Genomic DNA, 14,390 nt, shown 5'->3' on the forward strand with positions numbered 1-14,390 from the left:
CTTGGCTCATGGAGTTAGTTGACAGAAGCTGCCAGGAATCCAACATCCATCTTCCCTCCTTCCTTTCAGCCTAATAAGAGACAACTTCTCAACTTCTCAAGCAGCTACATCTGACAGCTGATTCCATCTAGACGGAGGGATTCTCACTGTCCCTTCCTTCTGGGTGGAGAAGGATGGTGGCCGCAGCATCTCAGAAGCCATGACTTAGCCTGCCAGAGCTGACCTATGTCCCCAGACCACTCCCCTCTAGACTGTTAAACTACATAAATTTAAGTTTTAGGGGAACTGCAGTGTGTTGCATTAGACTGTACATTAAATTATTCAATGGCCGCAGGATGCCTGTGGGGCTGGTTTCAGGACGACCCCTGCATCTTTCTGGTCTGAACCTCAGAAAGGATCTGTTCCCTGCCTCTTGTCAGTCTCCTCTGACTAGAACATCTAAAGGTCTTTCTAATTTTGGCTTCATAGAGATTTTTGACAGTTTGGGGCCAGAATGAGCAGCACCTCGTAGCGTTCTCCTGGATGCTTTGTCCCCTAGCAAACGACATGCATGTTCTCCGTCATCTTCTGGCCTTGGCATTGGTCAGCTTGCAGCAAATCCAGCTCTGCCACTGAACAGTAATGCTACCTAACCTTTCGGGGTCTCGGTTATAAAATGGGGACAGTGATTACACTTGCCTCCAAAAGTTGCTATGACAATAGTTTTAAGCGATGACACACAAATTATTTTATTTTTGCAAATTTTAGGATGAAATATGACCCTGTGAATCTGTGCTTGGGCCCCTCCTGGGTCTTGAGAGCATCTGCCTTGTTAGCTTCACAGCAAATCAACCTCTGCCTACTTTGTAGAGTCATCAGAGGCTGACATAAGACAGACCCAGGGCTAACAGCACAAGGACACCTTTGTACCTATCACACAGGGTGACCCCTCCAGACTGACAGGGTTCAGGGCTTGGCCAGCATAGCAAGGCTAGACTTCAGTCTTCCCCTTTACTCTTCCCTTTGACTGGGTGCCTTTGACACTGCAAACACTAAAAACTGCTCATACATCTGCGCAGGTAGTGGACTCCACCAAGGTGTCCGCCAACAGGGTGAATGGGAGTGGGAATTAAAGTCAAGTCTTCTTCTCTTCCCACATGGAAAACCTGCCTGCAAACAGGCACTTCTGGCTTCACACAAAGGCTCTGTATCTCTGCCAAGCCTGCACCCACATTTTGCTGATGTGCACAGAGGAGTTGTGGTGGCCCAGCACACTACACTAGCACATGTGGCGGCCGTGACACCTGGCACGCAATAAGCACTCTGCAAATAGAAACGTTGCTCTACCCACCCCCACCCCCATTTTTCCTACCAGGGTAAGTAAACTTTTCCTTATTTGCTCAACCTTGTGTAACTCGAGGCCACTTAAAAAGTTAATTTGCATTCTTTTCAAGAAAACAATTGGAAACCTAAGGTGCTCCATGGATTGCTTACCAGTGTGTCCTTGTGTTTTAAAGGGGGGGGTGTCCACACAAGACAACATCTTTGGAGATGTTGCCATCTTCCTTGGCTCTCTGGATTGGCACACTGGTGGGTAGGAACTGGGGGTTGTACCACGCAGATCTCATGGCAAATCCAAGGCAGAGGGCTGTGCCTACCCAGTCTCAGAACCTGGGGGTGGGGGGGAAGGGAAGGGGGGAGGAGGTGGCCAAGCATCAATCGCCTGATAGTCCACTTGCCCTTGACCACAGGGTGGGAAGGAAGGCTTGAGGCAAATGCCTTACGGAGCCTGTTCTCTAAAAAGCTGCCACTAGAGGGCTCTTTAAGGTCTCTCTCAGCAGCTTGTTTGCTGCGAGCGGACAGGTTTAGGGGCCGGCTTTGGACAAGGCCTGCAGAGGGACTGAACGTGGCTCCATCACGCAGGGTAGGGTGTGAAGGTGGACAGCAGGGGCCTTGCTCACCCACCCACGTTATTTCTGGGTGAGTTACTCTCAAGCAAAGGGGCTTCTTAGAAGCTCCGTTTCTCATTAAAGTACACATACATTTAACATTTTGCTCATGTTGATATAAGAAACGTTATTTGAGCCAAACTGATAATTCCCAGGAAGTAAAATCTTAACAAACTGAGAAAATGCTCCAGAGAATGGCAGTTTCCAGTTTAAAGTAAAATTTTTAAAATTAAATTTATTGGGGTGACATTGCTTAATAAGATTATATAGGTTTCAAGTATACAATTCTATGATTCATCGCGTGTATATTGCATTGTGTGTTCACCACCCAGAGTCAAACCTGCTACCATGTATTTGACCCCCGTGACCCTTAACTACCCTCCTTTTCTCTGGTAACCACCACACTGTTGTCTGTGTCTATGAATTTTTATTTGTTTTTATGTCTCACTGTTCATTGAGCACGATGTTAGCTGAGGGTTTGTCATACATGGTCTTTATTATGTTGAGGTGCTTTCCTTCTATACCCATTTTTGGGTGTTGTAATCATAAATGGATGTTGTATCATGTGAAATGCCTTTTCTGTATCTCTTGATATGATCATAGTTTTTGTGCTTTATTTTGTTACTGTGGTGTATCGCACTGATCGATTTGCGTGTTGAACCACCCTTGTGCCCCTGGAATGAGTCCCACTCGATCGTGATGTAAGGAGACATGAGGCGGTTTACATGAAATCCACTGGTGGTAGATTAGGGAGGCGGGAGAGCGCAAAGCGGGGAAATCTCTGGGACTGGGTAAAGAGTAAAATGGAGAGGCACATACTCATTTACACTGGAGGGTACAGGACAGTTAATAATAAACATTTATAGCACACAGACATGGCACGTGGGGAGCAAGATAAAAATGAGGGGTTCTGTGGGCTCCTGGCTCTGGTGCTGAGGTCGTGCCCTGAGGGGTCTGGAAAATAAGATGACTCTGACATTTCAAACTATGTTTTCTCAGATGCAAAAAGACAACAGACAGACTCAGTTACGGTAAAGACTGACCTTTGTCAAGGAAGCTACAGGCCTAGGGCTCGACGACCTGCCCTGACTTGCTTTTCGTTAGGAACTCTGAGTCTGAGTTTGCAGGACTTGCCCTGCTGGCCTCCCCTGAGCTTGTCAGGTTGAGTGTGTGGCTCCTTTTTCAGCCACACTAATACGAAGTCTGACTAATTTATACTCTTATCAACAGCATTTGGGGATTACCTGTGCAGCCACACCCTCATTAACACTGAACATGAGCAATCTTGTCGATTTTACTAACATGATGAATTAAAAATACATATTGAGCTCTGGCCGGTGTGGCTCAGTTGGCCTGAGCATTGTCCCATACACCGAAGGGTGGTGGGTTTGATTCCTAATCAGGGTACATGCTCGGGTTGCAGGTTTGATCCCTGTGTGATACCTGTTTCTCTCCCACACTGATGTTTCTCTTTCTCCCTTCCTCTCTCTAAAATCAATTTTAAAAATGAAAAAATAAAACTCTTAAAAAAATACATATTGAACAAACATTTTTAATGAGCTCCTGTATTGTGTCTGTTCCAATCCTGTCAATAGTCTCTGCTCAATATGGATATTAAATAACTATATATATATTAATCCATAAAGTTTCCCTGTATAAAAGAAATGTGGTTTCCACGTAGTCCTTTCCTATTGGAACACCTAAGCACCCTGGCCAGCGTCAGCCTCTTCTTAGAGGACAGGCTGGTTCCCGGGTGAGCCTGTCCACATGCCGGCCGTCTGCTTAGGTTAACCCCCCGACGGGGCGGCCTGGTTGCTCACTTGCCCTGTTCAGCAGAACGTGTGCCATTCGGCAAGTGTCGCAATTGATAAGAGTAAGTTTCAGACTTGGCTTCTCCTTCCAAAGGAGTAAATCTAATGCCTGATGTTGACCACAAGGTGTAGGGCGGGGATGTGACCGGCATCTCTGCTGCGAGGAAGAATCAAGCACTAGGGCAGAGCTGCCCTGTGCCGATTAAGAAAACCTCCTAGCAAACTTCACAAGCACAGTCTGTAACAACTTAGAGAGGAATTTTAAGTGTCGGCTCTGGTTTCAGGTGATCTGTTAGGTTGGTTTTGCCCCCTATTTTAAATAAGCAGATGGCTATTTTCTGTTTGGTATGATTTTATATTTTGGTATGATTTGATAGTTTTCTGCAGGAAGCTACTTTTAAAAAAATAAGTGTGTAAAGAGATAAGCAGAAGTGTCTGGAGGATGACCCATGAGGCCGAGCTCATCTGGCCTGGGACAAGGGCTCCCTCCTCCCTGTGGGAGGGTCCGTGTCCCCACCAGCCCCTGTGCGTTAGGGGCTCTTGTTTTCCCAGCTCTATGAAGCCAACTTCTAAGACTTGTCAGGTGCCAGGAGCCGGCACTCAGCCTACTGCCACACAGCCCGCATCCAAACTCAGGCTACCTGGAACCTAAGGGCTGTCTCTTCGTGCTAGAAAAATCCCACTACTGACAAACTTGGCCGAGCATACACACACTTCAGATCTGTGTCTTATTTTATTTTTTTATCCTTGGGGGAATATTTTAATTTTTTTTACCAAATAATGTATTTATATGCATAAAATTTCAAGAAATACAAAAGGACATAGATGAAACTCTCCCCTATATCCCTCAGTCACACAGTTTTCTTTCCCAGAGGCAACTGATTTTGTTTCTTCTATATCCTTACAGAGATTATAATTGATTATAAATTGAGCATAACAACCAAAATAAATAACAAACAAGGTTCTTTCTGAATCAAGTAACACATTCTTTGATTTTTAAAATTATTATTTTTTAAAAATAAAAAAACACATGATAATAACCTAATCTGCACAGACAGGCCTAAAATGAAACTATAAGCCTCCTTTACACATCAGCCCAGAAAAACCACAGTTACCGATTTCTTATAATCCTGCTCAAAACTCAGTTATGTCTATATCCCGTAAATATCAACAAATAGATGCATGAACACACCAAATACACGCTTCTGGTTCTTACTTTTTTTCACTTAATTATATATTTTGGACATATTTCCATAGCAGCACATAATCTTCCTTCTTTTGCGTTTTATGCATCAGAAAAAGTTTTCAGTCTTCTATTCGAAGATCTTTAAGTTGTTACTAGTCGTTGTCATTACAAAAAAAATGTTCTTTTTTCCTACCATCTCCCCCACAATGCTTTCCTAATGAGCATCTGTATGTGTGTATTGTAATTTTGCACCTATGAATGTTTGTAAGCTTAAACTTTTAGTTGAGTGAATTTTTTTCCTTTCTAGTAGTGGTATTAGAAAGGTGTTTCCAAGAGAAATTGTCTATTACCCATTTTAAAAACATTTACACCTTCATCTTTAGGTATGTTCCAGTAAGTTCTAGGAAGACAAGCTCTTACAGTTATTTTTGCTACAAGCTCTAATAACACTGATTTAATAGCATTTCTCTCCTCCTTGGGTGTTCCACCCTATTCTAGTCTAGTTTGGCTATTCTGTGCTGAATCTGAATAAACCTTTATCCCTGGCCTGGTCCCCACAGAATGCCTTGGGCGTGTGGAAATTACCTGCCCACCATTCCGGGGTGACTAAGCATTGTCCCATCCTACTTGATAATGGGACAAAGTGATTGCCATTTGTGCTGGAACTGGATGAGAGAGGCTGCATTTAAGAAGCTAAGATTGAAGATGAAAGTGAGTGCCTTTAGGAATTTTTCAGTGTAATCTAGATAAAATTAATTTAAGCACAAATGGAATCAGAAAGACCAAGACATAGCTTACTGTAACTCTCTCAAGTAAACTTTGTTTCTGGCATTTGAACAAAGTTCAGAGGAAATTCAAAGACCAGGAAGCAGTAGAGATTAAGGGTACATATAGTAATCCATAGAGCAGACACTAAAAATCTTGCCCAGAGGAGTAACAGAAAACCAAAGGCCAATTAAAATAAAATTCTAGAAGTTTTTATATAATGTAAAAGAAAGGAAAACAAAAAAAGAGGAACCAAAACGAAACATATAGTAAAATGGTAGATTAAACTCAACCATGTCAGTAATTGCCTTGAATGGAAGCGTGCTAAACACTTACTATCACATTAAAACGCCAAGACCGTCAGAATGACCTCTTCAGAGTCCCAAATACATGCTGTCTGTAAGCGATGCTGTCTAAATATAGATATAACTATAAACGTTTTAGATAAAACTTCACAAAGGGTTTTCAAAAGTCCCCAAAGTTTCCATCTAATTCTTCCCCAAAGCACTTCCCCCTCCCTCACTGTATTAATGTTCTATTCTTTAGTATTAGCTACTGCACTCATATTTATTAATTCCCATAGCCACAGGCCAAGAGAATCGAAGCCACTATCTAAACAAGCACATAGTCAGCCCTCCCCTAAAGCCCATGGGGAGAAAGAAAGTCAAAGAGCCAAAAAAGTTCCCCCCATTGTCTGGTTTCTGGTTTCTGATGATTTCTGGAACCAGGTGGGAACACAGTTACAATATCTAGGAGACGGAGAAATGTGTAAAATCAATCAACCAATCCAGCGGTCAATCTTCAAGTAATGGCTACTTCAAGCAAGAAACTCCTTTAGAACTGTTAAGGATGGTGTTATACCTCATCTAATTTACAGGTACGGGGGGGGGGGGGGAAGCAATTTGTCATTAAGTAATTATAGGAAATCCCGTGAAATTATTAAATGTGCAAGTTCCATGCAACTGCTGGCTCCCACATACCCCCTCCCTTTTTTTTTTTTTGATATTTGGAAGTGATAGATGTCTCTTAACTAATCAAGCTTTATGATGTATCTTAGATTTAAAAATTTTCAGAAATCCTATTCAGTTTTTCACCATGCAAAATAACATTTAAAAATATGTATTTTTATTGCTTTTTAGAGAGAAAGGAAGGGAGAGGGAGAGAGAAACATCATGTGAGAGCGGAACATCGACTGCCTGCCTCCAGCACACCCCCACCAGGGACTGAGTCCGAAACCAGGACTTGCGCCGACTGGGAGTCAACCAGCAACCTTTCGGTGCCACAATACCCGACCAACCGAGCCACGCCGGCCAGGGCCAGAGAACATTTTAATTTCATTAAGTCTTCTTAGAGAGAATGCCACTATCACCAGCAATCATAATTACAGCCACATGTTTTAAGACATAAAAGTATATTTTTAAAGTATCGTATGTGATAATATGCAAAAAAAAAAAAAAAAAAAGATTTCCTATCCCCGAGGGTAACTGTAAGTCATCATCTGCTACCTACCTGATGAAGCCACTGCCTTCAGAAAACTCCCAGTTCCTTCAAACTCCGTCGGTTTGGTTACCAAATGCTGCCAAATGTGCAATTATAGATATTTATAGTAGTTGAACAAATAAAATCACAATTTAATAGCTGATTTCATATATCTATACTTACACCTATGCCTATAGACATATCTGTACCCATATAATGTTACATACAATGTTATAACGCCGGTTTTAGAACTATTTTCCCCTGAGAAGTTGGACAGGGTAGGGATATATCCACTGAGGCCGCCCCTGTAACAGTTACACGAGAGTTTCCCGAGGAAGGTGAAGGATGAGGGGGGATGAATCGAGGGTCATTCCCAGGATTTTTGATTTGGTATCTAAATTAAAGGTTGGGCCATTCACATAATATAGATCAAATGGGGAAACGTGATGGGTGTGAACTTGGACCTGTTGATTCTGATGTACAGGGAAGTTGGTCTGGAGTTCAGAGGAAATCACTGCAATGGAGAGGAAGAATCTCGGGTTATCAGTGCACAAGCGGTCCCCGAAATCAGGACCAGGACGTGGTCATTCGGGGGGCTCTGGATTCTGAGGACACGGAGGATGGAGCCCTGGGACACACCGACATCTAAGGGGCAGGTAGCGAACACGAAGCCCAAGAAGATGACAGAGGAGAGAGTTAGGGGAATGGGGGGAAATGGAGAGAGCTGTGCCACTAAATCGAAAGCGAGAGAGAACATCAGGGAGGAGTGTCAAAGGAAGCAGAATAAATATGTTTTCCCAGCATAATCTTGTCCGTGCTAAGCAAGGAAGGGTCTTTCAGTTTCAGAAACTGTTGGTACTTTTCATTCTTTTTCATCTCAGCTATTCTCAGGCCAACTTTAAAAGCAACCTTTGGAATCTGTATCACATACATACCTTGCTAGGGCCGCTGCTATAAATCACCACAAATGGAGTGGCTTAAAAATTACATAAATTTGTTTTCTCACAGCTCGAGAGTCCTAAAGCCCGAAATCAAGGTGTAGGCAGGGTGAGTTCCTTCTTAAGGGCTCAGAGGGGGAAAGTGTTCCTACCTTTCTCCTAACTTCCACTGGCGGCCAGCATTCCTCGGCTTGAGGCAGGATGACTCCAGGCTCTGCAGCAGTGGTCACACAGCCTTCCTCCTGTGTGTGCATCCAAGCTTCCCTCTTCCTCTATGGACAGCAGTCTTGGACTAATCCAGTATGACCTCATCTTATCTTGATTAAAGCTGCAAAACCAGTATTTTCAAGTAGGGTCATATTCTGAGGTTCTGGGTGGACCTGAATTTTTTGGAGGACACCATTCAACCCACTATCCTAAGGGTATGATCACAAACTCACAAGTGCTATAGCAACTGGACTCTAGAGAGGGACAAGGTTAAGAAATTAGAATGGTGCACACAATAGTTAAATTTTAGGTGGGCACCTGTTGGAGGAGGTCACCGAGAGGACATGATTCCCACCTGACCCCAGAACTGGACTTGGGCAATCAGAGGCTCCCCTCCCCTCCCCTGACCTTGGATTTTATGTCCCACTGTTTGCTTACCAGAAGCCTTCAAAGGACGCTGCCTTGAAAGAATGTTACTGAGACCATCTGGACCGTGTATTTTACTGAACCCGATTGAGGCCTCCACATAAACTCATTAGACTCTGGCGGAAGGGTGTGGAAATGTGCAGGCCTCTGGCCGCCCAGAGCACTCTCTTCTGTAAGTTCCTTTGCTTTTCAAATCTGCCACTTACCAATCGGGAGTGGTCACCTCCCTGCTGGTGGCCAGTTTCTAATCTCACTGGGGGAACTCCTGAGGTTTCCAACCAACAACCCCAAAGTGTTTGTGTTTTTTTTTTTTTGCACCGTAAGTTTCCTCCTGCTGTAAGAGGAGCCCAAAGTAAGTTAAAACTCACTTTGTAGAAATTGTTTGCACCCAGTGTTTTCCACTCAGCATCTCATCGCCTCTAAGACGCCTCTCTGACCCATTGCTTTCAAGAAGAAAGCCACACTTTTTTACTCAGTGAAATTCAGACTCACAAAGTCTTTCCAACAGGCTGGGACCTGGTCTTACAGTTTCCACAGCCACGCGGATTCCTAAACTAATGGACTCCTTAAAACTCCCCAAGTAATGGGAGGTGTGGCCAAGGACGCACATTTATTTAGACAAAAGGACCTTTCCTTCATTATCATCAAATATTTACTATGCGCCATTAGGTGTCAAGTGTATTCAGGCATAAAAGAAAAAGTTTCCCTGGGGTGACACTGGGGAGCAGAGCGCAGGGACAAGCAGAAAAGTAACCTTTGGAGTAACTCCGACGTCAATCTGAGCCGTCCAGTCAATTCAGAAGTCATCACTGGCCATCCTTCTGACCACTCTCAGACCCCTGCCACCCACCCCCAGTGCCTGCCACTAGAGATCCTATCCAGGGCCCCCAAACCCGGGGCGGAGCGGGCTTAGGGGACCAGCAGCAGTGCCCCGAGCCAGCCCCGGCCACGCGCGCCCACGCGTCCTCCGGGAGGGTCCCGGGCTGCGGGGGAGCGCGGGGGCGTCGGGGATTCCACACCAGCGCCAAAGTCCACGTGGCTCTCCACAGTGCACCCCAACTGTAAAGAGAGGGCGCATAGGGATGTGCAAGGTCCCGAATTTTAAACGTGTGTCTCAAAGATCGATGGCACTTTTCAGAGGGAAACTGGGCCATGCGGCAGCACCCCCGGCTGGGCTGCGAAACGCGGGCGTCAGGATGGTTGGCGACTTTCCTGGACGGATCGAGGGCCAGGAGCTCAAACCTTTACTTCTCTGAACACGGAGCGAAGGCCACAGGCTCTGCCCAGGTGGGGATGCAGGCGGCCCGCGGGCGCACCCCGGCCCTCGGCGCCTGTCGCCTCCCCCCCGGGGGTCGTCCCCACCTTTCCGCCCCGGCCTCTCCCGCGGGGTCCCGCCCTCCTCCCGCAAGGTCCCGTCGGCTTCCCCCGGGACCAAAGGAGGCGAATTCCTGCGGGTCCCAGGGGTTCCAAAAGTGCTCCGCAAGACGGGAAATTGCAAAAGTCCTGGGCCCTCGGCCCTCCCCCGCGGCGTTCCCGTAACTCCCGCCCCTCGGCGCCCGTCCCGCGGCTGATTCATAGCCCGGCCGCCGGCCGCCTCCCCACCCGCGGCCGCACCGGCGCCCGCACCCGCACCGCCGCCCGCGCCGCCGAGGACGCGCCCGGCTCCCCGAGCCCTCTGCCGCCCACCCGCGGGGTGAGTACCGCGCCCGCCCCGCCGCGCCCCGCCGCCCTCGGTTACTCTCCCGACGCGCGGACCCCGCGGCGCGGGGGAGACTCGCACCACCTCGCCGCCCCTTCCCGCCCGACGGCCCCCCCGCGTGCGCTCAGCTCCGGGCCCGGCCTGCGGGAGACCCGCTTCCAGCCCGTCGCGGGCCCGCCCCCTGGTGCGTCGCGCGCCAAGGCCGCTTCTTCCCAGAGCGCGCGCCACGGCGCCACCGCGCCTCGGGTCCCGCGGGTACGCCCCGGGCCCGCGGCGCTTCCTCCAGGGTCCCGCCGGTGCGGAGTAAACTTCCCCGTGAGCCACTCACGCCTCTCCGCCGACGCACCGCCAGGGGGGCCGCAGTCGCCCCGGCGCCCCCCCCGCGCCCCACCCACTCTCCGCTCCCGCGGACGGCCGGGGGTCGGAGTCGCGGTCCCGCCCTCGGGCCCTGTTTACACCTGGCGGGGGCGGGGCTCCCCGCTGGAGCCGGCCGGGAAGCTGGTCGGGACCGACCCGCGCCTCCTGACCCGCGCGTGGATGCAGCACGGAGTTGGCCGGTTGGGCAGCCGGAGCCTGGCCTTTGTAAGTGCCCGTCGCCCCCTTGTGTAGACGGCCCTGGGGATGGAGGGCGCAGTAGCTTGTCCAGGGCCACAGTGGTGGCGCAGAAATCGCTGAGCCCAGGGCTTTGCTCCTGACTCAGATTCATTTCCTGAGAGCCCTGCATCCACCCACCCGTCCACCCACCCGTCCACCCACCCGTCCACCCGTCCACCCACCCGTCCACCCACCCGTCCACCCACCCGTCCACCCGTCCACCCACCCTGCTTGCCTGCCATGCGGTGGGAGGCACGGGCCGCGGAGAAAGGCCGCTTGATAGCCCACAAGTTTGAAGACCCTTTGTGAACAAACTTACTCCCCAGCTCAAGGGAAGTAAAGGTAGGGGGTCAGTGCAAACAGAAGCTGGGAAAGAAGTGAATGTGGTGTATTTCATTGGGGCTAGAAGGAAAGGGACTTGAGGTCTTATTCCCAAGCCTAAAACTGACTTTGGGAGTTGGGTGGAGTTATTTGGCAGTGTCCCTGTCTGCAAAATAACAGTGGTCCATGCTTACTAGGGACCAAGTACTATTTTAAGTGTTTTACGTATGCTTACTCATGTAATCTTCACCAGTGAGATAGGTACTAGTGTTGTCATCATTCTCATCAGTGAGGAAACAGAGAGGTTAGGTAACTTGTCTAAGGTCACACAGTTAGCAGGCAGCAGAGTCAAGATTTGACTTTGGAGTTTGCTTATTAACCCCAATCTGTGCCTTAAATTTAGGACCCTTTTTGGCATGGCCCCCGGGGTTAGTGTTTCGTTGTTGTTCAGCTTTGTCTCTTTCCTGGATTGCTTTCAAATTCACTCAGAGACCCTTGAGGCCAAAGGGCTTCAAATGGTCAGAGCAGCCAGGGGCTCCCAAACTCAGCTGTGCCTCAGACTCATTCCTGGAACTTTCATAGCGCTGAGCTCCAACCTCAGCTACAATTCAGAATCTTCAGGGCATGCTCAGTTCGGTGTCGCCCCTGGTGGCATCCAGTCCTGTTAGAATGCCCACAGTGGCGGGGAGCTCACCACCTAACATGTCATTGCTGGACAGAGCTAACTCTCAGCAGTAACCTGCCTCCTTGTGACTTACATCTTGGTCTCAGTTCTGCCTCCTGTTGTCCCAGTAAAAGTGTCTAAGAACACTAACACACCAGGTCTCTTTTCTTTCATCTGAAAGACCAGGGGCACCTACTGGGATGCACAGAGGTGTTCCAGAGTCTCTGATGTCCTTATAACCCTCTCGTCTTAAAAAAGGAACCACTACGTATTATGGTTTTGGAAAAGGACTGGGTGGAAATGTATCTAACAAGAGGAAGCGGTGTGCCTTCCTTGTGGGAACTGGGCTGGGGCACAGTTGGCTCGAGTAGAAAGGAATCTGAGTGTCATCTGGCTCCCTTACAGGAATGGTGAGCCCTGGCCCTCCTTTCCCTGGGGGAGGAAGTCCTCCTTGATTGTAAAAAGAAATATGTGAAATGGGGAAAATAAAGGAAATAGGATCTTGTGAGAAATGCCCCTCCCTTAAACAAGCTTCCTTGTAGCTACATAAAGTGAGAGTTCATTTTCTCACAGCTGTGTCCTTGGTTCCACAGCCTGCCTTCCTTTCTCATTTTAGCTCTACGGGTTTTCAGTTTTTATTTACTCCAGGTTCTCTGTGTGTGTTTTTTTTGTTGTTGTTTTTATGGTCTTAAAATAATACAGGCCTGGCTGGTGTGGCTCAGTTGGTTGGGCATCACCCTGTGCACTGAAAGGTTGCCGGTTCAATTCCTGGTCAGGACATCGATTCCCGCCCCCTTACTCTCTAAAAATCAATAAAAAAATCTTAAAAATACACATAATAACCGAATACTTCCTCATTCAAACAATAGAGAAGTATATGGAATGTACTGTGCAAGTACCACCATGCCGACTCCCACACAGAGAGCGAGCGCTGTGTTCGGTAATTACCATTCCAAGATTGTTTTCTTCTCTATGCATTTGCATAAGATGTACATATACATGATTTAATATACGTAAACGAGGTCTTTTTATAGATTGTGCAGCTTACTTTTTCACTCCCAAGCCTTAGCGACCCTCCCATGTCTGTAATACGCCTTTTGGTAAAGGCTACATGGCACCCCAAGGTAGAAATACACTCTAGCCGCCCTTGCCCTCATTCGTGGCCAGCGAAAGCGCTTCTGCATTAGCGACAGGACTTCGGGGGGGCGGTGCACTCATCTCTGTGCGTAAGCCCGAGTATTTCTGTGGCACAGAATCCTGGGAGAGAGATTCTTGCATCAAAGGGTTTGTCCGTTTTTTAACTGGATAGATACAACCCTGCAAACTGCACCACTGCCCACAGCGCAGGCACCAATTCAGACTCAGTGCGTGAGCGTCGGTGTCCCCCATCCTTCCTGGCGTCGGCTGTTACTTTTTCGACTTAAATGTTCAAGTCTGGTAAACGAGGGAAACCCAGTGAGGCATTCAAGCTGTTGTGCAGCCATCAGCACTGTCCCTTTTCAGAATTCTTTTCATCTTGCAAAACTGAATCTCGGTACCCAGTAAATAGGGACTCCCCATTTCCCCCCAGTCCTCTACGACGCCGGCTACTTTGAGGCACCTCATCTAAGTGCAGTCCTACAGTATTTGTCTTTTTGTGACTGGTTTGTTTTACTTAGCCAAGTGTCCCAGGTATCAGGACGTTCTTCCTTTTTCAGGCTGAAGAATATTCCGTTCTGTGTCTTTGCCACATTTTGCTCATCTATTCATAATATTTTTACTTTAATTCTATTTTGCTGCGCAGAAGTTTAGATGTCTGCGTAATCAACTCTGGAATCTCATGGTTTCTGTGCTTTGTCTAGTTTAGGAAGGTCGTCTTCACCTAAAAATTATTTTCAAAATCATCCTGTCTCCTAATACAGTATTTTAGTTTTTACATTTAGCTCTTTAAAATATCATAATTTTGTATAAGTTGAAAAATAACCATCAACCATTTTTCTAGAGTTCTGGGCAGTTAACCTGATAGAATTTATTAATTCATCCATCTTTTCCCCCCACTCACTTGAAATTCTGTTTTTATAGTAAAATAAATTCCTACTTATACAAGGGTCTCTTTCAGAACTTTATTCTGTTTAATTGATCTTTTTTGTCTCTTTTTATGCCAGGACCGCCCTGTGTTAAATGCTGTAGCTTTATAGGATGTTTTTTATATCTATTAGCATATATTTGTACTTTTCTCAAAAGAATTTTAGAAGTGATTCTTGTACATTTTCTCTTTTATGTAAACTTTATAAACAGCTTGTCAAGGTTACTAAAATCCTGTTGGAGCCTTTCTTAGGATTTTCTCAGGTTTATAATTGTTGGTGGCCTTTTATGCCTTAATGTACATTCTA

At 47.1% G+C, this 14,390-nt stretch overlaps 1 protein-coding gene across 1 annotated transcript in view; it reads left to right on the forward strand.

Moving 5' to 3' along the window:
- The first annotated feature begins 10,300 nt into the window (after window positions 1-10,300).
- The window catches only part of OSMR (oncostatin M receptor), a 39,997-nt gene continuing 35,907 nt past the window's right edge, over window positions 10,301-14,390 (forward strand). Inside the window, exon 1 of the mRNA XM_081132537.1 lies at window positions 10,301-10,433. The gene's annotated coding sequence lies outside the window, so the exon portion shown is untranslated. The remainder of the gene's footprint in view (window positions 10,434-14,390) is intronic.

The sequence above is a fragment of the Miniopterus schreibersii genome (assembly GCF_964146895.1).
Source record: "Miniopterus schreibersii genome assembly, chromosome: 3".
Classification (NCBI taxonomy): Eukaryota; Metazoa; Chordata; class Mammalia; order Chiroptera; family Miniopteridae; genus Miniopterus; species Miniopterus schreibersii.